The following is a 25,271-nucleotide window of genomic DNA, read 5'->3' as shown; positions in this document are numbered from 1 at the left end:
AAACCTGGCCACTCACCATTCGCAGTTGATTTCTATGGTTACAGGTCTATTCTTCATATTCTGTAGCTTTCAAATAATTTATAAAATAAATATTACGCCTACTTAGCTCTTGTAAAACGAAATTTTCACTTTCACTTTCAACGGAACACTCACTTATATTCAGTTCTTGTATCTTGCAGTAAATTATCCATTTGTGATCATCTTTCCAATATAACCTCCCATTGAAACGACCACTTAAAATCATGAGCTAGGATTTATTATTTTAAAAACATTTCCACATACGTACTGTTATAATTGTTATGAACCACAATACAAAAGACAACACTGTGAAATTGGATTAATTTACCAAGATCAACATCAATACCGGTAGTATAAAATCACATATAGGCCTAGGCTATATTATTTCATTACTTTATGGTCTTAATTAGAAGAATTAATTTTGAAGAATTTACAAATATGCTGAAATAATTTATGACACCTCTTATAGAAATGTAAAAATATGTATGTACATTTTGAAACAATGGGTATAGCACCACTTGAAAATGTTGAGCACTTTAACAGTAACTTGTAAATTGTTCCATCACGTTGTCTATAGTGTTCATTTAATGTAGCACTTTTAGAATGAACGTGGTTCACATACGTAAGAAAAAATGACGATGGAATGAGTCGAAGACATACAGTTTTCTTTAATTTTTAGCAAATGATGAAGTTGAATATATACTGTTACTTCATATCCTAACATAAGTAGAGTTGCCACCATAGATGTAACACCTCCGTAACACCTGAAATGAATATAAAATAAATTAATGTATTGGTAATGATACAAGAATAAAAAGAAATTAGGCTAGACATAACCTCACAAAATTACAAACAAATGCGAAAACAAAAAAAAAAAACAAACAAAAAAAAAACAAAAAAAAAACTTTACGTATCCGTATTTAATGAAACTAGATATTCTAGATATAATTTGATTCACACGATAACCACCTCAGCCTATTTCGCAGCAGCCATTAGTTACCAGTTTGAGGTGCATTACCTAATCTCATACTAACCTTGTTAAGTTCTCTTACCTAATTCACTGATAATTACGTAACAATACACAGGTCTAAAATACAGACAAATACACATTAATTACCTAATAAGTACAGCATGAAAATAATTCATTACTTTTGTCGGTATTTTCTAAAAGAGAAAGGGAAAACAGTAACAACATTATCTTCAATGTTTACATCACGTCGTTCACATTTTCATTAGGCCTATATCAGTAATGCTTGGTAAGTGAAACAATGCATAAAATTATTTTATATTTCGGGTCACATCATTCGAGAGTCGGAAAATGCAATTCGCCACTTTTAACATAGCATTGCTTGTTATATGAGAGAACTTTGACATTTACCTTAACCTATAAATATACGACCTGTTGGTACAGAGTTCTTCACATAGCAAAACACAGACAATTTTCGAATATAACTTAGCTGAACAAACTTCAAATAACACTGTAATATGCTTGGCATATTTGTAATATTCGTACTCAATGAGTAATGCACAATTAATCGAACTATTTTCACGATGCACAATGCTTTGTAATGGTACTATTCATCATTTCATAGGGCAGAGAGGCGAACCTAGCGGCAGAAATTGTCATGACTCACAGAGACCTACTCTCGATCGTGCTATGCGCCAGCTTGTGTAATCACGTAAGCAACGGTATGAACTCTTTTAGAGCATCGCAAGCATACAGAATTTCTTACCGTACCCTTAATAAAAACGAATGATGACAAAAAATCTACGAGATTACGAGTCTTAAAAACAGCAATAAAATGTGTGCAATGACTGTGTTCCTAAGTAGTGATAAACCAGTGAGAAAGTGTCCATGAGCTTTAGATTAAGTCAATTTTGTTACATACATGTATCAAACCAAGTTCAGGTAAAATACACATATCAGTAAATGTGTTAATTGAATTTACCATCTTACTCGACTATCGGGGAAAGATGCCTACAGTGCAGGTAAGAAGAAAACCTATGTCTATGAACAAGATAATTAATGTTTTCTCTTTTGTATCAAAAATATAGTTTCAAAATACTTTCCACACTTTGATATTTCAATATGAAATTCGAAACTAAATGAACAGTATTTTAATTTTCAATCAAAGAAAAAGTCACTCTACATTGAAATTCCACGGCATACGCTTCTTTATAACACTGTTAATACCTTTTACTTGTTTTGGGTTTTTTCAATGACATCGTGTTCATCTTGTCTTCTACACCACAATTACACAAACTAGAAAACTTGTTCCCTTGCTGCAATGTAACCGTAGTGTCGCTTCCAAGTTTCATGTTGTCGACTGAGATGCTCTTTTCTGAGCCGTGCGCAACTACTCGTATTTGCCTGGGTGGGAAACACTAATACGTGCTCAAATTTCCCGCCACTGCTAGCGGCCAATGGAATGAATTTCGCGACAGAAAAAGCGATTTTCCCAGACAAAAAGAGAACACGGGGAAAATTCGGGAGAATGACATGCGATTTCGGAAAATCGGGATACGGGTCAAAAATCTGGAATTTCCCGATTAATTCGGGAGGGTTGTTAGGTATGATCATCGTATCAGATTTTAAATATGTTTTTTTCAGAAAATCCGGTCAACATATTATTTTGCTCCAATTTATTTTATGTTTACCTAATATACACACAAAAGAACTCATGAATAAACCGGATTTTTATGCCGGAGACATAAGCTCATGTTCTTGCGAGAATGACATAACTAAGACAACAATTAAGACAAATTTATTATATTGCATTAATAAAATTCATACATAAAAATCGAAATAATTTTGAATTGTATTCTCATAGTTATGAAACAAAAGGTATGAATTCTTTAAGTTTGTTTGAACCAAAATGCAACACTGCTACAGTATTTAATCATAGTAGTAATTTAGGCCCACCTGGGCAGTTGGCAGTGCCGACAATTTTAGGCTGAGTATATTTAAGAGAAAGGTTCTGAGGACGATATACGGACCAGTAAATGATGAGGGCAGTTGGAGGAAAAGGTATAACTATGAATTATACCAACTTTTTAAAGGACCAGATGTTTGCAGAGAAATTAAAGCTAGGAGAGTCAGGTGGCTGAGCCATATCTGAAGGAAGGATGAAAATGATCCTTGCAAGAAATTGACTCTCACTATACCTTTTGGCACCAGAAAAGTAGGGAGACCTCAGCTAAGATGGCTGGATGAAGTGGAGAAGGATATAATAGCAGCAGGTGTTAGAGGATGGAAAACAAAGGTATGAGATCGAAGAACATGGAAAAGCATCGTTGGGACGGTCAGGGCTGGAACTCGGCTGTAGAACCAAAGAAGAAGAAGAAGTAATTTAGGCCCAAGAATATACAGTATTTATAAATTTATATTTAAATATCCTAATATTGTCAATTCTAATAGTTATAGTATTAAATTTAAAAAGTTATGTATGTATTATATAAAAATTGAAAATTGTAAATTTAAATTTATATATTCTTATTGTGTAGTAGACATAACACAAATTATATTATATACTTCTTAATTTCAATTCAGGAATCCGCCCCTGAGCACGAGATCTATTCTTTCAGGGATGAGCTAAAGTTTTTTTGTTTATATTATATTTTGTTACAATTTTTAGCAAAATAAATAAATAAATTATAATATGTATCAAAACACTATAACCATTACACCTGTATCCGTACCATACTGTACACTCTGGAACAAGCTGTATTCTTTCTATCACAGCTCGAATTGCAAATAACTTTTTAAATGTCACGTTGACGCCCACAAAAAGTGTCAGATATGCTTCAGTGAATATGACACTATTTTAGATAGCAAAAGCCCTGTCTTCGTCATTCGGCGATGATAATGAAATGGCGCTAGAAAGAAATAAATTATGTCAGAAGAAACATGAATGGACATCTTAAAACAATATGCATCAAAGACAGTTTCAAACGCAGAATACGCCTTTCCCCGCAATAAGTATGAATACCAGTTCCAGGAACCGAGGTGAATAAAATTAATTAAACGCATATTGTAAGACTATGAGCCATACCTAGATGTTAATGGTATTAGTAATTAGCCAATAAACTAGTGTATATTGCTGTGATCAAAGCCGTAAAAGAATCCGTCAATTTCAATTAACCACTGTCATCTATCACTGTAATATTGTCGAGATAATCTTATCGCACCTGACTCGCAATTGACTGTATATTGTCGCACCTGATTCGCAATTGTTCCTGTTTAGTGTGAGGAATATTTAGAAGGCAGTGACATCTCAGTCTCACTGAAACCCTACGTACAAAGTAACGAGAATCACCATAAACTCATTATAAACAAACTACGAACAACCAATCAACTTTCTCATCATCAAACACTTTTACTTCTAAAGGGTGCCAATTTCATACATAAGTGTGTATTAATATCCATATTATAAACTTTAAAAGTTGTATTTAGAATTAACATAGTAAAATGAAAACTTTCATTGCGTTTATATCATTTCACTGTTCACTTATTCACCTGTAATTGAGATTTTTAACACTAGATGGCAAGTACTACTGAACTGTGAATAAAATCAATAGTTACTTCATCTGTAGTTCAGAATCTAACATTAAATATATGTTAAGTGGTACATCAATATTAAGTATTAAATTACATAACTCTGATCGTTGCCTTATACAGTGTAAATGTCCGGTTATTAAGGAGTCCTCTGAATTTAAATATTACTTTTTTTCTATTGCGGAATTGCTTGTCAATAAGTTTATTACGCACAATATACTTAACTTCATTTCAATCGGTAATTATGTATGGAATTATAGGATAGGGTAGGTTATTTAAAACCATTTTAATCCACTTTATTTATTATAGAAGAAAATAATTAAAATATGTCCTCATAAACCTATTGATTTTCCATCTCAAAAATTGTTTTTAGACTTTAATGTCCTCAAAATAAGACAAATTATACTGTATTAATAAAATTCATACATAAAAATCGAAATAACTTTGAATTGTATTCTCACAGTAGTACTCGTAATTTAGGCCCAAGAATATGTAACAAATTTATATTTAAATATACTAATCTTGTCAATTATAATAGTGCTAGTGTTAAATTTAAAAAGTTATGTATGGATTTTATAAATAACGAAAAATTTTAAATTTCAAATTTATATATTCTTATTGTGTAGTAGATATAAAACAAATTGTATTATATAATTCTTCATTTAAATTCAGGAATCCGCCCCTGAGCACGAGTTCTACTCTTTCAGGGTTGCACTAAAATGTTATCTGTTCATATTACATTTTATGTTACAATTATTAGCAAATAAATACATAAAAATAAAAATAGAAATAAAAAGTAATGCTTTTCATGCAGCTTGGTTCAAATGTATCATATTCTTCGTAGTTACAATATTTATTTTCTAGGCGCACGCAATATTTAACTTGCCATAACTAACAGCGACTAAGTCTTAACATTACAGCCAGGCAACTTTGCTTAAACGTAAATGCTTCGTGTTCTGGGCAAATAAAAAGCCGCGATTTCCATTAACTATGTCGCCATTTAAAAGTGCGAAATTCGATGTGCAAATAATTTTATTTAAACTGAATAAAATATGTAATTGTTTTTATTTTATTAATACTGTCTATTGGATATTCTATTCAAAAAATAGTATCGCTTCATTCTCCACGCTCGTGAAATTGACAAGATGAAATTCATTTGTGGCATTACTTATAATAATGATGGTGATCGTGATATTGGTGGCAGGATCGAGAATATCAAGTAAACCGGAACAAAAAGTAGGCTATTTTTCTGCCAAAAGTTCTACATCAGCCCAGCAGGAACTTTAACCTAGGAAATCATATGAATTGCATGATGGAACTGCCTGATTTCAATGAATTTACAGAAGAAATTTCAAAACTCTGAAGAATCTGAACCCTATGCAATTCCCTTCGTACGCGATAAAAGTGCTAATCCCGACCCTTGTTTGGGCTCATATCAGCAATCGCCGGGAGTAGTGTTCCCCTTACAGCCTTCCGAACAATGGCCTTCGTTCTAAATCCCTGCGGTTCATAGGTTGCTGCCTCCATCTCAAGTTCGGCCTCGTCGTCATAGAACTGAAATTGAATTTTTACTTTAGCGGGAGTTATCAACTCGACGCAGCCATTTACAGCAGCCTAGCTGCGAAATCCTATTTGCGATGGATCTCTTGTGTGAGTCCTGTCTTCCATACATCACATGGCGATCTTACATCGAATAGATAACCGAGTCAGATAGGCAGGGCGACGACGTGATTAACCAAGTTTGAGGTACAAAACAAATCAGAAGCAAAGTATTTTCTCACTATAATATTTATTATTATTAGTCTAGTATTATTATTATTATTATTATTATTATTATTATTATTATTATTATTATTATTATTATTATTATTATTACACAAACGATTAGGGAAGACACGGAAATTCTACTTGAAGCAAATAAAGCAATAGGTTTGGAAGTAGGCTATATTCTGAAAAGACTAAGTATATGATTAAGTCTCGTGACAAGAATATTGTAAGAAATGGAACTATAAAAATCGTAGATTTATCCTTCGAAGAGATTGGAAAAATTCAAATATCTTGGAGCAACAGTAACAGATATAAATGACAATCGGGAGGAAGTTAAACGCAGAATAAACATGGGAAATGCGCGTTATTATTCGGTTGAGAAGCTTTTGTCTTCTAGTCTGCTGTCAAAAAATCTGAAAGTTAGAGTTTATAAAACAGTTATATTAAAACTTGGACTCTCATTTTGAGAGAGGAACAGAGATTAAGGGAGTTTGAGAATAAGGTTCTTAGGAAAATATTTGGGGCTAACAGGGATGAAGTTACAGGAGAATGGAGAAAGTTACACAACGCAGAACTACACGCATTGTATTCTTCACCTGACATAATTAGGAACATTAAATCCAGACGGTTGAGATGGGCAGGGCATGTGGCAAGTATGGGCGAATCCAGAAATGCATATAGAGTGTTAGTTGGAAGGCCGAAGGGAATAAGACTTTTGGGGAGACCAAGACGTAGATGGGAGGATAATATTAAAATGGATTTTAGGGAGGTGGGATATGATGGTAGGGACTGGATTAATCTTGCTCAGGATAGGGACCTTTGGCGGGCTTATGTGAGGGCGACAATGAACCTCCGGGTTCCTTAAAAGTCATAAGTAAGTAAGTATTATTATTATTATTATTATTATTATTATTATTATTATTATTATTATTATTATTATTATTATTAATGTATACTTCCCCATAACAATTTCTGCATACCTTATCTTTTGCTTGCTTTAAATTTTCTTGTGCTCTCGCCCTATAGGCCTATCATGCTACCCACATGATCAAGAAGTCCAATTATTTGTAAATGTTTAATGTCTTACAGAATTCTGCATGACACTGATAAAGGGCATAGTTTTAAGCAGATTAGTATTTAATTACCACTGTGTCATAGTCGGAACACACAGTTCCACGTTACAAAAGCTTTGAAGTCTGAAATAGAATTTCTCACATCCCAGGCAAACAAAAATAGGAAATCTGCAAGTAAAGGTCCATTAATTTTTTTAAATGAAAGTTACATTTCCTATGCATTACATTTCGATATTTTATTCCGTAGATAACGGATGAGTTAAACCCGTTCTTTACTAGAAATCTCCACTAACATCATAAACGCATACCAAGATCCACTTCCTTTGATCAGAGATGTTACAAACATATATTTAAAAAAAATAATAATTTTATCAATATCATAACTATCTGTGTGTTGAGACGTTTTTGCAGAGTATTATTTTGTTCTGTATGCGATGTTGTAATTTAATTTCTTGAATGAGGTTGCAATCTTGTGCGTGTTTTTGTTTTTGTATGTTAGTGTGATGTATTTTTTGTGTTCTTGTGTTTGTGTTGTATTCTTACGTTTTTTGTGATTATGTTTTGTCTTTCGTATTATGTAATCTATTATGTTGGAGTTGTATCTCAACACACAAACACAAACAAACAAATACAACCACACAGGCGTATACAAACTCAAATGTAACACCTGCAACAACTTCTACATAGGACAGACAGGCAGATCATTTCAAACACGTTACAAAGAACAAATCACAGCCACGACAAATTACAAAACACTTCCACATATGCAGAACACATCACAAATGCTAACCATACCTACAGAGACATCAACACAAACATGAAAATTCTACACATCCAACCAAAATGTCAGAAACTAAACACACTAGAACAGTACGAAATATACAGACACACAAAAACACATCCAAATAAAATTCCCAACAAACAACTCAATTTCAGAACACACACACTCTCTGACTCCACATTTGGCCAATTTCGGACTCGCACTTAACCCAAGTAAGACTCAAGCTATAATTATTGGACATAAGCGTTTAGTTAACTCCCTTAATAACAGTAATCTTTCAGTTGTTCCCCTTAACAACACGCTAATCCCTTATTCATCTGTCGTAAAAAATCTTGGCTTCTTTTTTGATAATAATCTAAGTTGGAATTTTCAAGTTAAAGAAACGATAAAAAAAATCTGTTCCTCCATTCACGGTTTGAGTCGCTTGAGAAGCTTCTTGCCCGAGCAACTAAAACTTACCCTAGTACAAACCTAGTAATGCCGCACTTCGATTATTGTGACGTTTTAAGTGACCTAAGTTCTGATTTGTCAGTTAAGTTACAGCGAGCTCAGAATATGTGCGTCAGATACGTGTGCAACATCCGACGATATGATTACATATCACCGTCCTTCGCAAGTCTTTCGTGGCTCCGACTTAAAGAACGCATAACTTTACACTCCTTGTCTTTCTCTATCAAATTCTGCACACCTCAACACCAAATTACCTTTCGTCTCGTTTCTCCTATCTATACTCTAACCACGACGTAAATACCAGATCACTTATCTGTGGCACGCTAAGTATACCTCTTCATAGAACATCTTGTTATTCATCATCTTTTACAGTATCGACCTCGCGTCAATGGAATTCCTTGTCACAAAGTATTAGGGGCTGCAAGACAATAAACACCTTTAAAAACAGCTTAAAAGATAACCTTATTAGCATTTTACTCCAATCTTACCGATTTAAACTATCACTGACTACATTGTTACTTCATTCTTCAGACATCATCCTGATAGTGCAGTATTTTCAAAATTGTCTCATAATAATCTCTTTCTATTATCTAATATTATTTAAAATATATTAACAATCTATGTATTTTAGCTTAATTCTGCTACACAGCTTATTTCAGTGTCTAATTAATAGTTCATAGTATTTTGTTGTTTAATTCGTATATAACTCTTGTATACATGTAACTCTCACTTAATCAAATTGTTGAATTCTTTGTAAGTTCATGCATATGTATATACACTTTTTGCTGGTTGAGTGGAAGAGAAGGCCTTACGGCCTTAACTCTGCCAGATAAAATAAATCATTATTATTATTATTATTATTATTATTATTATTATTATTATTATTATTATTATTACACTACACAAACACACCCCCACAGGAAACAAAACAAAAGGCGCCCAGACCAGCAACAACCAGCTCTGAAGAAGGCCAATAACAAGCCGAAAAATGTTAACCAGGTACGGTAAAAGTTAACACGAGAAAGACATAATATAATACATATTCCGAAGTGGTATAGTGTTAAAAGTTGTGTAATCAAAATGTAGAAATGAAAAATTTAAGAAGTTCAGCACGATGCTATGAACTAGAGAGAACTGGAAATGATTCATTAATAGAAAATATGAAATTTAAATATTGTATTATACAGTTTGTGGACAAGAAACAATTGCAATTGATGGACATGTGAAAACGATGGTTACAAATAGGTTACGAAAGAGGAGTTTAGAATTGGTCCAAACAAGAAATAAAAGAAGATGAAGAAGAAGAAAACATACTCTACTTCGAGAGGATTACAGGAGGAGCTTGGAAGACAGAAATGAATGGAAGAATAAAATTTCAATTAAATAAAAATTACTCATAAGAAGATATATTTCCATTTAAAAGCTATAGACCTGTATGTAAGTATAAAGATTATAAAAAATTTACAAATTAAACAGTATTGGTTTTATTCCTCCAGGAGATCATTTAGGATCTAAAACATTTCAATATAAAGCAATTCCTGTCGTCGATATAGCTACATTTGTAATGTCGTAACATTATGTTCAAGATAATGCTGTCTCAGACTACCTACGGACTCAATAGTCGCGGTTTCAATCCCAGGAAGTGCCAGAAGCATTGTCAAGTGTTACACAAAGGTTCTGAGGTCCATTCAGCGTTGGGTAACGAAGATGCTTTCTCTTGAAGTGATGTATCACCACCCTTCCCTGCCTTTGTCAGGAGGGAGGACTCCAGTCTCAGCTACCTTTCATATCCCATTACACCACTCTGTCCCAGCTATCTACCCTCGCTATTGTTACAGCTATGAGTCTCCCAAGGAATCTCAGTCTCTGCCTGTTATCTACAGGTTATAAGGGTTCTTATGCCGATCTTCATCACCCTGCAGCGCACAATAATGAAATCTAACTTTTTATGAAATCTTCCAAAATAACCAAAAAATTAATTAAACTCAACATCTACGAAATTTAACTAGCAAATAAACGAAGTGGGAGGGGATTTCAGGACAACCCTGTGATTGCATGCAACATCTATACAGGAATTAGGGTAATGAAATTCATTCATTCATAGTGTTCTGACCAAGAGCAGGGCTTTCACTGCAAACCCAGCTTTCTCCAGTCTTTTCTATTTTCTGCGTTCCTCTTTTTCTCCTCATATGATCCACATATCTTAATGTCGTCTATCATCTGATATCTTCTTCTGCCCCGAACTCTTCTCCAGTTCACCACTCCTTCCAGTACATCCTTTAGAAGGAAGTTTCTTCTCAACCAGTGACCCAGCCAATTCCTCTTACTCTTTCTGATCAGTTTCAGCATCATTCTTTCTTTACTCACTCTTTCCAACACAGCTTCATTTCTTATTCCCTTTGTCCATTTCACACGCTTCATTCTTCTCCATATCCAAATTTCAAATGCTTCTAGTTGCTTCTCTTCACTTCGTCGTAATGTCCATGTATGTGTTCTACAAACAGCTATCTTTTTTCTTGAATGTCATTAAGAGTAAAAGTACTTCTAGTAACATGAAGATGTTGCTGTAGAAAAGCTTCCTGTTGGTAAACAGCCCTCTACCAGCTCTACTGCGCAAAATATGGAAGAGAGAGGAAGCAAAAGGAAGAGAGTAGAAAAAGTGTCTTCTAATTAATGTGCTACAAAATAATATAGAAGAACGAGAAAAGCCAAGGAAATATGATGATAGTTGTTTCTATTAAGCTTATTACTTATCGTATATTATTTTAATGTACCGAAGTACATATGATGTTTCCATGCAGATATTCTGCGTCATCGTACGATGAAAGAATAATGGAACGGAGAAAAATTCTCTCAGGCACCGTGATTTGAACCCGGGTTTTCAGCTCTACGTGATGATGTTTTATTCACTAAGCCACACCGGATTCTCATCCCGGTGTCGGATCGAATCCTTTCAGTTATTCATTTTCAATCCTATGAAAAATATTCCGGAACATTTATGTTTCGGCGTGAGCATGCAAATCATGCAAATTACTCTGAACAACGAGAATTTTTCTCCGGCTTAGAACAATGAGTTCCTTATAGTTTGGTGTGCACTGAATTAAAAAATGCATCTCTTTTCTTCTATCACGTAAGGTTTTTAAGATATATGTTTTCATTTTTCGATAAGCGCGCTCCCAGGAAACATTTGGTGCGGATTGGAGGTTGTAAACCAAAACAAATGCTAATGTATTTTATGAGTTAATGGTTATTTTCGGTTTCATATGATTGTTGGCATGTTTTTTTGTACTTCTAATAAATAAACATATATTGGTCATTTCTATTCAGTAAATTTCGTAACAGTTCAAAGTGAAGTCTACGCAGTGAACAAACAAGGATGTGGTTTTCAGTATTTAAAAGAAAAGTTACCAATTTGATTGAAGGCAAATTAAAAGGGACATTTTCATCGGTCCACAAATTCGCAAAGTTATAGCTGACTCTTTGTTCGAGGAAAAACTTTCCGTTATAGAAGAAATGGTATGGCGCGCTTTCAAAGATGTTTGCTCAAATTTCCTTGGAAATTCTAGGGCAGACAACTACATCAAACTTGTGGAAACCATGTTAAGTGCATATAAGAAAATGGGGTGAAATATTTTTTTAATCGTAAAAATATTCTTTCATATAGCAGAAGGACAGTGTTTTATACATACCAATTTCTATTATTGTACAAGATATAGTAATGGAGGAAAAAATGTTGAATTTTTTCAAAAATTTTACTGCTGTAAGCTATACCTAACCCCTTAATTTGTCACACATTTTCTTGAATCAGTAGTGGAGGTATTGGCTATAGTCTAGGACCCTTGTGGTAAATATAAAATGGGAAGTTTCTAGTATCGCAAAATAAATCTTATACATTTCTTCCATCTGTGTGCCCTAACGGAACTGCAGAAGATTTCCAGGGATATGTACAAGGATTTACAGGATCTGAAAGTATTTTGTAGTTCAGAGGCGAAAACCCGTTTTTAAGAATTTCACATTAACTTCCACTTCCACTTTAATTTAAACCGTTATCTTGATTGAAAGTTATTCTTATGTTTATTGTTTATATTCTTGACGCAAATATTGGTTGATCTATTTCATTTTCATTATTCATTAGGCCTAAAAATAATTTTGTGCCGTTGATTGAGAACTATTTATACCATGTAATATCCAGTTACATAATAAAAAATAAATGATGTCATTAAGGTGCTCTTGGATAGTACTCCAACTGTACTTAGTTTGATTGAAATCAGGCAAAATAAAGTTACCTTATAAATATTGAAAAGTAAGAGTTAAACAATTATTATTTACAAGGAAAAAAGATGATAAGTCCAGGACACTTTTCCAACAAAACTAAGATAGAACTCATATTACGACCAAGAAAATTATTCCAGTGCTTAACCATAAAATCAAACAAAATAGACTAGATTACATGAATTTGTTTGAGAGTTGATTGAAATCAAGCAAAATAAAGTTACCTGATAAATATTGAAAAGTAAGAGTTAAACTATTATTATTTACAAGGAAATAAAGCTGATAAGACCGGGGCACTTTTCCAACAAACCTAGATACAACTCATGTTACGATCAAGAAAATTATTCCAATACTTAACCATAAAATCAAATAAAATAGACTAGATTACATGAATTTGCTTGAAAGTTGATTGAAATCAGGCAAAATAAAGTTACCTGATAAATATTGAAAAGTAAGAGTTAAACAACTATTATTTACAAGGAAAAAAGCTGATAAGACCAGGGCACTCTCCCAACAAAACTAAGATACAATTCATGTTACGACCAAGAAAATTATTCACATGTTTAACCTTAAAATCAAATAAAATATACTAGATTACATGGATTTGTTTGCAAGTTGATTGAAATCAGGAAAAATAAAGGTACCCGATAAATATTGAAAAGTAAGAGTTAAACAACTATTAATTACAAGGAAAAAAGATTATAAGTCCAGGACACTTTCCCAACAAAACTAAGATAAAACTCATGTTACGACCAAGAAAATTATTCCAATGCTTAACCACAAAACCAAATTACAAAATAGACTAGATTACATGGATTTGTTTGAGAGCGTCTTGAACTTTAAAATTTGCTCTCCTGAAAAAGAGAGGAAAATGGCGTTTATCATGTTTTTCCCCTGTGGTCTTCAATTATACTTAGTATAATGAATACATAACTACTACCAACAAAATGTTTCACTCTAATCAAAATAGCAACAGTCTATTAGCACGCTTTGGACATTAATTTGCAATAACAAACACCTAGGATTCTGAAGCAACCTAGTGTGACTGTGTAAATTTGGTCCCGACAGCTGAGCTACCAACGGCCCTGTCTGATGTGATGCAGAATAGGTAGTGACCATTCTAGCGCAATCTGTGGGCTGTGGCTAGTTAGAGCAAACTGGGACCAGACTGCATAGCAAACAATGTGGCCTAACAAATTACGAATTCCGCCACCGCCGCCACAGCTACAACCTATTTTAAACGTATTTGTGGTAGTTCTGTTTATGTATGATCGGAGAGTTACATTGTTCCCAACATGACAAAATGAGTAACATTCACTTTACTGCACTGAATAGAAAACAGAACTGCAGTACAGCATGTGAACTTATTTACACAACGCTCACAATGTGAGGGCTCATTGAAGCACAACGGAAAACTGTTTATCCTTCGCCGTGCAATGGATAATTATAATACGCGGTTACTTGAAGTGGTAAAGCGACTGCCCAAGCACTTGCGTTGACTGCCGGCAGAAGAGAGTCCAGCTGTGTGTCAGCAGTAATTTTTATTTCTAGCGGTCTATGATTCTACTTTATTTTTACGTTACTAGTTTTCGTCCGGTAAATTAATATTTATGCCAAAAAAAAAAAAACGGATTCGATCCCGACCTGTCTTGTGATGTACTATGGTGGATGAAATGAAGGGGAAAAAATTAATGGATTAATGAATTCGTGAAGGACCTAAGAATAAGTGAACGAATGAATGAAGAGATTAAAGAATAAGTTGACGAATGCAAGAAGGAATTAACGAATAAAAGGACAAAAGTATGTAGGCACTAAAGAATAAGTGGATAAATGGATGTATGATTGATTTTTCCTCTTATTCTTTAATTCCTTCACTCATTCCTCGAGTTATTCTGCAGTGCTTTCAGTGTAAAAGTTAAAGAATAAATGGAGAAATGAGTGAAGGAGTTTAAGAATAAAAGGAAACATGAGTTTAAGGATTAAAGAATAAATTGAGGATCAGTGAAGAGATTAAGGAATAAGAGAAAAAAAATGAGTTTAAGGTTTAAAGAATAAACGGAGGATTAGTGAAGAGAAAAATGAGTTCACGGACTAAAGAATAAATGGAGGATAAATGAAGAGATCGCAGAATAAGAGGAAAAATGAGTTCAAGGATTAAATAATAAATGGAGGATAAATGAAGAGATCGCAGAATAAGAGGAAAAATGAGTTCAAGGATTAAAGAATAAATGGAGGATGAGTGAAAACATTACAGAATGAAGGGAAAATGAGTTTAAGGATTAAAGAATAAATGGAGAGTGAGTGAAAAGATTACAGAATAAAGGGAAAATGAGTTTAAGGATTAAAGAATAAATGGAGAGTGAGTGAAGAGATTACAGAATAGAGGGAAAAATGAGTTTAAGAAATAAGGAATGAATGGAGGATGAGTGAAGAAATTAAAGAATTAATTGAGGAATGAGTGAAAGAATTTAAAAAGTGGAGAAATGAATGAAGAATTTAAAGACTAAAAGATAGAACTAGTGTAATTTTTAAAGAATAAATGCAGAGATTGAAGATCAAAAGTAAAAATGAGTGTAAAGACTAAAGTATAAATGGAGGAATGATTGAAGGAATTAAAGAAAAAAAAGGAAGAAAATGTGTGTAATGATCTAAGAATAAATGCTGGAATGAATGAAGGATTTAAAGTAGAAAAGAAAGACCTGGTGTAAAGGTTATAGAAAAAAAATAGGAATGAGTGATGGAAGAAAAGGAATAACATTGAGTGTAATGATCAGAGAATAAATATAGGAATGAGTGAAGGAATTAAAGAATAACAGTAAAAATGAGTGCAAGAGTTAAAGAATAAACGGAGGAGTGAGTGAAGGGATTGAAGAATAAATGAAGGAATGAGTGGAGGAATTAAAGAAGAAAAGGAAGAAGAATGAGTGTAATGATCAAAGAATAAATGTAGGAATGAGAGAAGGAATTAAAGAGAAAAAGGATGATTTCGTGTAAAGATTATATAATAATTTGAGGAATGAGTGAAGGAATTACAGAATAAAAGAAAACATCAGTGTAACGATTAAATAATAAATGTAAAAATTAATGGTGAGAGTATAAAATAAAAATACGAACGACTGAGTTAACCAATTCAGCCATCCATCTACCCATCTAGCCATCCACCCATCGATACATTTATTTATTTATTGTCATTTTTTTATTTATCTCGCAATATGTTTGTTTGTTTAATGAAGTATCGACCTTTTTTTTTATTTATTGTTAACATACTATTTTCCATTTACTGAATAATTAGTAGATTTTTATGATTTGTTTTATTTAATTACTTAGCTACATAGGCACCAGTGAACTTTGTATTATCTGTTTTTTTCTCTTACTCTACTTAACGTCCACTTTTATCCGACTTACACACCACCACTGCGGAAAAGGGAGGGGAGATTTATTTGACCACACACAAGACATCTCAGAAATGCGTTCCTTCCAGGTAATGGGAGGCATGACGCAGGGCCTCCATGGAGACATCACTGGACAATAATAAGAAAACGGACAAACACCCAGTCACGTGAAAAGAAGATAGTTTTACAACTACCCATGCCAGGAATCGAACCTGGAATCATTTGATTTGGAAGTGCATGCGCTGTTCACATAGCTACAACGGCGGACTTCTGTTTATTCAGTCAATTAATCATTCGTCTATAATTTTACCCGTTTTATTATTTTTCTCTTCCTATTTTCGTCTCTCATTTTTTCAATTTTTCATATCTTCATCGCTGTCTTTTCTTAGCTCTTGTTCTTTTATTTCAATTGCCTTGCTTATAACTCTTGCGGTTTGCCGTTAACTGCTATTGGATTAACTGCTTAAAAGATCTTAATGAGAAATATTCAAATATCAATCTAAAACTTCGGAGGGCTTAATAAGACACTGTTGGAGAACGCCTCAAATTAACCTAAACGACCTCCAGAGGAAGTAAGCATCACATATATCTATCCCAGTTCCTAAAGTACAAACTTCGCAAACTGTTGAAAGTTAGCAAAAGAAATAAATCGCACGGAACAAGTTCTTTCTTATGGAACTCCGGTATATTTAGAGCAGCGTTCAAAGCTTGAGCTGTTTCACCTTGTTGACCACAGAATTTATTTCGGAACCATAATTCACCGATTTATGTCGTATTCTTTCACATTTGTTCTTGTTTAGATGAACTCCATTGTTCCAGCTCTACGTCTACATTTAGTTTCCAAGGACTACAGAAAACCGACACACTATAGCATGGAAATGTTCTGTAAGCTGTTTAACTTGTGTGGAACTGCATTTCAGCAATCAGTATGTCTTTAACATTTTCTTCGACGATTTGTTACTGACGAAACGCTATCCCAGCGCCCAGGCTGTGGGCTTTGTAGCGTTTAAGTAGTAAGAAATAAGATAAATATTTTTCGCGGAGTAAACCGGGGTTACTTTGACCCACTGAAATACATTTTCAAATGTTCTTTTTCTGGTTTCTTGTGAAAATTTTGGAGATAAAACTCCAAATTTCATATGCGAGTGCGGAAACATTTCCTAAAAGCATTTCAATAATCATAATAGTCAGTGATAATACTAGCTTACATGTGATACAGTTTTTGACAAAGTGGAATGGGGATCCTGAATAAAATTGGTGTAGATTGGAAAGAGAGAAGACTGTTCATTAATCTTTATATGAAACAACGAGTCAAAGTCAGGATAGGAAAAGAAATGTCAGAAGGAAGTGAAAATGGGACAGGAGTACGTCAAGGATGTCCTTTATCATCTACCCTGTTCAACATCTACTTGGAGAATTTAGTAAAGAACTGTTTTCAGAACATGCGAGGAGTGATAGTAGGAGGAAGAAGAATAAAATGTATGATTTGCTGATGATGTTTCGTTGTTAGCAGAAGAGGAAATGATACTAAGGGATATGCTACTGGAACTAAATGACAGCTGTGACCAGTATGGGATGAAGATAAATGTAAATAAGACGAAGATCATGGTCATAGGAAGAAAAATACAGAAGATAAACTTGCGAATTCTAAATGAGGCAGTAGAGCAAGTGGACAGCTTCAAATACTTGGGGTGTGCTATAAGCAGTAACATGAGCTCCTACGAGAAAGTCAAAAGGAGGATAGCAATGGCCAAGGAAGCTTTTAATAGAAAAAAAAGCATTTCTTGCGGACCTCTGGAAAAAGAACTAAGGAAGAGACTAGTAAAGTGCTTTGTATGGAGTGTGGCATTGTATGGGGCAGAAACATGGACATTATGACGAAGTGAAGACAAGCGATTAGAAACAATTGAAATGTTGATATGGAGAAGAATGAAACTTGTGAAATGGACAGAGACAGTAAGAAATGAAGCTGTGTTGGAAAGAGTGGGTGAAGAAAGAATGATACTGAAACTGTTCAAGAAGAGGATAAGGAACTGATTGGGTCATTGGCTGAGAAAAATCTGCCTACTGAAGAATGCAATGGAGGGAATGGTGAACCGGAGAAGGGTTCGGGATAGAAGAAGATATTAAGATATATCATGAGGAGAAAAAGAAGAAGGCAGAAAATAGGAACGATTGGAGAAAGCTGGGTTTGCAATGAAAGACCTGCCCTTGGGCAGAACACTGAATAAATAAATAAATAAATAAATAAATAAATAAATAAATAAATAAATTATGATAGCTTTAAAGACTACCATATGATAATGAGATTATGATTATGGTGATGCAGTAGTGATAATTATAATACTGATGACGCGTCTGTGGTGGTAGTGGTGGTAGTGGTGGTGGTGGTGGTGGTGGTGGTGGTGGTGGTGGTGGTGATGCAGTAGTGATTATGGTGACTGTGACGATACGGTAAGACTAACTCTGGGGAAGTGGTAATGGTAATGTTAATGATTATGAAGACCAGACAGCGAATTTTCGGTCCCAATTGAGAATACAGTGCAGTCAACTTTGGATATAATGAACTCGGTTATAGTGAACATTCGGCTATAGTGAACCTAAATCGTTGGTCCCTACCCGCATACATTAAAAGTACATTAATATTTCTGTTTATAGTGAACCCTCGCTTCGGTTATAGTGAACCTTGTATCCTGATAAATTCTTATTTGAAGTCAGATCTTCTTGTGTTAAAATTGAAAGAATGTGTTGAGAACAACATTCTAATTTTCTTACTCCTTTAGTTAAAGGACAAAGGTAGGATTAGTGAGTCCTAGAAAATGAGCTGTACTGTAAACCCAGGAAACACATGACGGCCTCATTCCACCATCGAAGAGTTTATATTCTGTTCTCAGGCACTCTACTCTACTGGTATTTCTAATCCTCCACCGTCAAAGGATTGCCTTATGTTTTCAGAAACATTTCCATTATGATGGACAGCATCGAAATAACGGAAAATGAAATTGCCTTATTTTATTAAAAGGAGACGGACATTATGTCCAGAGCATAAATGAAGGTAAGATTCCGATGGCTTTCAAACTCCATCAACCCTCTCACAATTTCCATTAAGTGACCCAGGAAATTCCAAGGCTGAGTACACAGTCATACCACAACAGCATTTGTCATATCTAACTGATCACTCTGTTTCTAGTGTTCCAACAGTGAATGTACTGTATAAAAATGTCGAAGCACAAAGTGTTTTCTTTGGAAGAAAAGACGAACATTATAAGTGACATCTGTATACAGTATGCAGTGTAATCCATTCCACAAAAAGGAAATATTTTATTTTCTTGTTCACAATTTCATTTATTTCTATCATTTAAGGTTAGGGAGGAGACACTTCGGATTTAGTGAACCTCGGATATAGTGAACGAAATATGCAAGTCCGCAGAGGTTAAGTATTAAGTTACGTGTAAGTCAATTTCATGGAGGTCACTGAACTCAATGCTACGATCCCTCCGTATGCCAAGAGACGTGACGTCTTGTCGCTGTGTAGAGACCAAAAATCCGCTGTCTGAATTGATGACCAATACGATTCGGTAATGACGGTAATAAATTATGTTGTGTGGATAAGCTTCAGGGCTTCTACCGCGTTGTCTTGGTGTTATTGGCTGACGTTTCGACCGCTGTGTTGTGGTCATCTTCAGAGCAGTTGTTTGGATAAGGAAATAGTCTGCCAGCTCTTATATACTGTATATAATAGTCTCGATGGGGGGAGTACTATATATATAAGAGCTGGCAGACTATTTCCTTATCCAAACAACTGCTCTGAAGATGACCACAACACAGCGGTCGAAACGTCAGTCAATAACACCAACACAACGCAGTAGAAGCCCTGAAGCTTACCACACACCATGTACACCAGCCGCGGAAGCCTACGCGAACAATAAATTATGTTGGTTAGGAGATGATGACGTAGTGATACTGCGGTGATGACAATTATTTATTATTATATTATTTGCTATCATTCTATCTGACATGTTGCACTGTTCAAATAACAGACAGTGTCTGCGGGTACTTGCTGCGGTTCTTTATCCCTGCAAAGTTTGTCTTGCATGGCGTGCTGTATTATTTAGAGGTAGGTCACTTCTTTCTAATGTTTCTGTTCCTGACACCTACAATAACGAAAACAAAGCAGTGCAGCAATTTTTCATAACCTTACATAAACATTTTATCCCACAGACCCGCGGGATCTTAGTCCGATGCGCACACACAACTTTACATGCCATACGGACGGTGTTCACACAAAGTAGTGTCGTCAACATGAACAATGGGCTGGCAGGGAGGATGTGTTACATTTTCAGATAAAGGGGAAGGGAGAGAAGGCTTGTATTTTCGGGAGGGTGTCCTCCACCTCCTCCGGAAGAAGATGAGGGTTGCTCAGTGTCTGTCTCTGTACTGTGGGGAATGGGACGGGGCAGGGTGGGGGAGGGGCGCTGCGATCAATACACACTGTGGGAGCAGCAACTGTGAACTATACCGTATGAAAACATCGAGCAATTCCATCTTCATAGACCTCCCGATTAATGACTCAGACGACAGCAGAAAACTTGAAAATGTATTTAACTATTCGCATGGAGTGTGAAAATACACATAATATCATGCAAATATATGTTCACGCAATCAAACACTCCAAGTTAATATGACGCACAGGGCTAGAAAGTCAGATTTTCATGCCAGAGATATATTCGAATCTAGCGAATCAATGGTAAAATTTTTCGCTGACTTAGGCCCGGTTTCTTCAACCTTTGTTAAATTGTAACAGTGTGTTATTCCATTTTAACTGTAAACTTAACAGTTGAAGCATTTCTTCAACTACTGTTAGTACTAACAGGCTGTTAAAACCTATGTTAATTTAACTGCCCAATTTCATGCAGTTAAATCATTTAACTCTCCGTTAGCATAGAAGTATCCAATATGGCTGGTGCGTTAGATGCTGAACTTATATATCTGGATTATTTAGAAAATGATATCCATGAATACATAAACAGAGCGGATGATTTCTGTGATTTGACAGACCAGAAGTTCATACAAAGGTATAGGCTATTTTCTGCCAAGTCTCACTTTTCACTTTCAACTTAGATCCGTTTATTTGTTTATTCTCATTAATTGGTTTATAATGGGAAATAATTGCCAGCAGAAGGTTTCTTTCGAACGAAGAGAAATTAGTCCCAAGATTTCTTTTTGTTCCAGTGTTTTCCATTTCATAATAGCAATGCCAATACGCCGCTTCACACTATTGTGATACAGACGAGGAAAGAAGCAGAAATCAAACCTGAGAGAATAGAAAGACTTCTATTCTCTCTGAATCAAACAACGGAAACAAGCGAGAATCGCAATTGTCAGAGTTCAGAAAACAGAAGTGAGCCTATACTTGGTTATAGGTTATGGTTAAACTCTAGAATCTCTGGTCCTACCAGAGAGTTAACAAACAGAATGTTAAAATGTGAAATGTAAAGTCGAAGAAACGCAATATTTTTAACAGCAATTCATACTTTTAACTTACAGTTAATTAACGCTATGTTAGGTGCATTATAACAAAGGTTGAAGAAATCGGGCCTTAGACTGTAAGAGTTTTCTCAAAATGTTTCAGTTTTCTCGCCGTTAACTATCGTTCATAAAACGAAGCAGACGATTTGTCGTGAATGAACATGTTATTGGGTAAGTTTTATCGGAAATTCCCATTTTCCATTGTAGCCAATATTAACTATTTCATTTGTAACTACCGACGGTAAGATGAAATGAATGATTTGTGGGCACGTTCCCAGGAGTGTCTCAGCTTTCGCTGCCATAACTTAATGACACAGCCACTACGTATCTTTCATAAAATGAATCAAATTATTTGTGGTAAATAAATACATTAGTAAACGGTAAATAAGTTCGTGCCAGAACAAGATATCAAGTGACAGGCAACATTAAGATAATTATTTAAGGTGCTATTCATAGACATTTCGCAGCACGTGCTACGAGCGTGCTAAGCTAGCCCCGGCTATCCACTGGTTACTTGTACAGAATTCAAATCATATCCTATCGCTAACACTGGTTTATGAATACGAAAAACGCTGATCACCCACCGGAAGCCCGCGCTAAAAATGTCTATGAATACGGCCCATAGATTTTACGCGGAGACTAAGAGTAAAGCGGAAAACAGATTGGAAAATGGTGTGTTTGCAGTAAAACATACGTCCTTGGCCAGAAAACTATGAATGAATGAACGACTGAATGAATTATTTAATTAATCAAAGCAGGATTTCCAGGAGTGCATCGGCGTTCTCTGTTATTATTAATTCATTGTTCCGCCATCAACATATGGATTGTGAATAAGTACGTCATTACAGCAGGTTTTGGAGCTCTACTTCATTATTCTACCATTAAACCTCTTTCATAAATGAACTACATCATTCTTATGAATAAAGACGTAATTAGAACATATTAATAATTTTATCGGAATGCTCCAATCTCTCTTATCACTATTTTATATTACGGAGTGAACCAACACCAATACATACCGGTAACCAAATGATCTGCAATGAAAGGATTTTGGATATTTTATTAAATATCACTTCTATTTTCATTATTCAAGTAGTAATACTAGCAACAACAGTAGCAGCAGACGTAAGGTGTAGTAGTAGTAGTAGTAATACATAATAGTAATAATAGTAGTAGAAGTAGTAGTAGTAGTAATAGTATTAGTAATAGTAGTACTAGAAGTAGTACCTAATAGTAGTATTAGAAGTAGTACGTAGTGGTAGAAGTAGTAATAGTAGTGGTAGTAATAGTAGTAGTAGTAGGCCTAGTAGTAGAAGCAGTAGTAATAGTAGTAGTAGTAGTAATAGAAATACTAGTAGCAGTAGTAAGTAGTAGTAGTAATAGTAGAAGCAGTAGTACTAGTAGTAGTAATAATAGTAGTAGTAGTACAAGTAGTAGTTGTAGAAGTGGTAGTGGTAGTAGTAGTAGTAGTAGTAGTAGTAGTAGTAGTAGTAGTAGTAGTAGTAGTAGTAGTAGTAGTAGTAGTAGTAGTAGTAGTAGTAGTAGTAGTAGTGTAGTAGTAATAGATATAATAATAGAAATAATATTACGAAGAAAGTAATAATAGACAAAAGCTATTCCAAAATAAAAGGTGAAAGGAAATTATGGAAAATTGATTTAAAATAACTTTAAATATCTGAACTACAGCTCCACAAGTACCAGCCTACATCGCTATCCACTATCCCATGGTCTCTGGTCACAGAGTAGCAATAAAATTGATGATTTGATTCCAATAGTTTTCTCAGATCCATCAATTCCAGAATATATTTGACTTCAATCAATTTTCCCTTCTTTCACGTAAATAGTAACATTAGCCTGAAGCTAATCATTCGACTCCATCTCAGCAGAAGGTCACAAATACATGAACATTCATCTTCATAGACTATTCACAAAAGTTTATAACAGGACAATTGAATGGCTCCCTACAAAAAGAGGTTGACTCCACTATACGGTCAAATTATTGTTTTGCTTGTTTCATACGTTAAAAAATATGCCCGATCTTTTAATACAAGAACGGTATGATTCCAATTATTTGGTATTAAGTTACAATGTAAATGGAGCTGAGCCCCCAATCGTTTCATTTGCAAAAAGGAGGTAGCTCCAGGAGCTAAATATACATGGTGAATTGCAACTAATGTCATTAATTACAGAGAGGTATTCTTTTGATATTTCAAACATAAAGGTTTTTTCTTCCTTTTCGAGATAATTTTTTTTTATTTGAAACATTTCATGGCGTGTTTTGGGAAAGCCATTGATTTAATTCCCATAATGTTCAGTTAATTTAAGGGAGCAGTTTATTATGATATAGAACGATTGAAAAAAAATTCGTTTTGTCCTTTAAATGTCCAGAACTTTAACCCGAACAAATGTAACATTTTAACAGTCCTTCGCAGAATGAAAAGTTATATTTCTCCGGATCAAATTTCTGCATATTTCAAGGAGAAAATCAAAATCCTTTTAATAGTTTATTATCATAATACACTTCTCTCTTAAAATGACTGAACATATTGGGAATTAAATGGATGGCTTTCTCAAAACACCTTATGGAATATTTCATATAAAAAATGTATATATCTGCTATGTCTTGTGTTGTAGTTAATGATATTCGCAAAGTAAATGTGTGTTCAGTGAAAAATGTGTATAATTATATCCGATTTTATTGCAAAAAGTGCGTAGCTCCAATATTTGTTTATATTTCACACCTCTAAATTCCTGATTGTAATAAATGAATGAGTGATAAAATGAAACTCCTGGATACCTACAACATACTCTGAAAATAGTATTTTTAATAAAAGTAGAATAATGTAATATATTTAGAACTCAAATTTAAGCTAAAATAATATTGTATATAGGGAAGAAAATAAAAGGGGATCGTTAACTTTACTGGCAAAGCAGTAAAATAGTACCTTCTGCTTTTGCCTTTTACTGCGCATTGGAACATTTCAGTCGATAGCTATCGTGCAAAATCGAATTAGGCGTAACGAGGGGGATCTGTAATGATAATAGCATTTCTCAGAGAACAATATGGCGATTACCTCGCTGGCTTAGACGCCATATTTCCTCATTCAACTGTCGTCTGCGAGGGGCAATTTCCGACCCGCACATAAATACTAAATCCACTTACATTGCTAGCTCCAAAGTGGACCGACCGTCTTTCGAGTTGAATTCCGCCTTTACTGGAACACTGAACTTCGTGGAAAGTATTATAAACCTATTCCATGCAATTTCTCTGTCTGCGAGTTGAAGGCATTGACGTCACTTCCCACCCACACACACAGAAACTCAGCACATTAAGACAGAAGATGTCATCGCAATTCTACCAAAATGCAAGCTCTGGCCTGACAGGCTGGTTTGAGGGTTGTGATGGAATGAGACAATTACAAGATAGAAGTGAA

At 34.6% G+C, this 25,271-nt stretch overlaps 1 protein-coding gene and 1 long non-coding RNA gene across 4 annotated transcripts in view; both read right to left on the bottom strand.

Annotated features, from left to right (window-relative positions):
• Positions 1 to 25,271, bottom strand: part of LOC138697948 (A-type potassium channel modulatory protein KCNIP1) — a 749,900-nt gene that overhangs the window by 231,757 nt on the left and 492,872 nt on the right. The gene's annotated exons all lie outside the window — the stretch shown is intronic.
• Positions 396 to 1,705, bottom strand: LOC138697943 (uncharacterized). Its single transcript, XR_011331632.1, has 2 exons — positions 1,397 to 1,705; positions 396 to 782 (listed from the first exon to the last, which is right to left on the bottom strand). It is a non-coding gene; the product is annotated as an uncharacterized lncRNA (long non-coding RNA).

Source organism: Periplaneta americana, chromosome 4, assembly GCF_040183065.1.
Source record: "Periplaneta americana isolate PAMFEO1 chromosome 4, P.americana_PAMFEO1_priV1, whole genome shotgun sequence".
Taxonomy (NCBI): Eukaryota; Metazoa; Arthropoda; class Insecta; order Blattodea; family Blattidae; genus Periplaneta; species Periplaneta americana.
The sequence above is the reverse complement of the archived record's forward strand: the minus strand, read 5'-3'. Positions and strand labels throughout refer to the sequence as shown.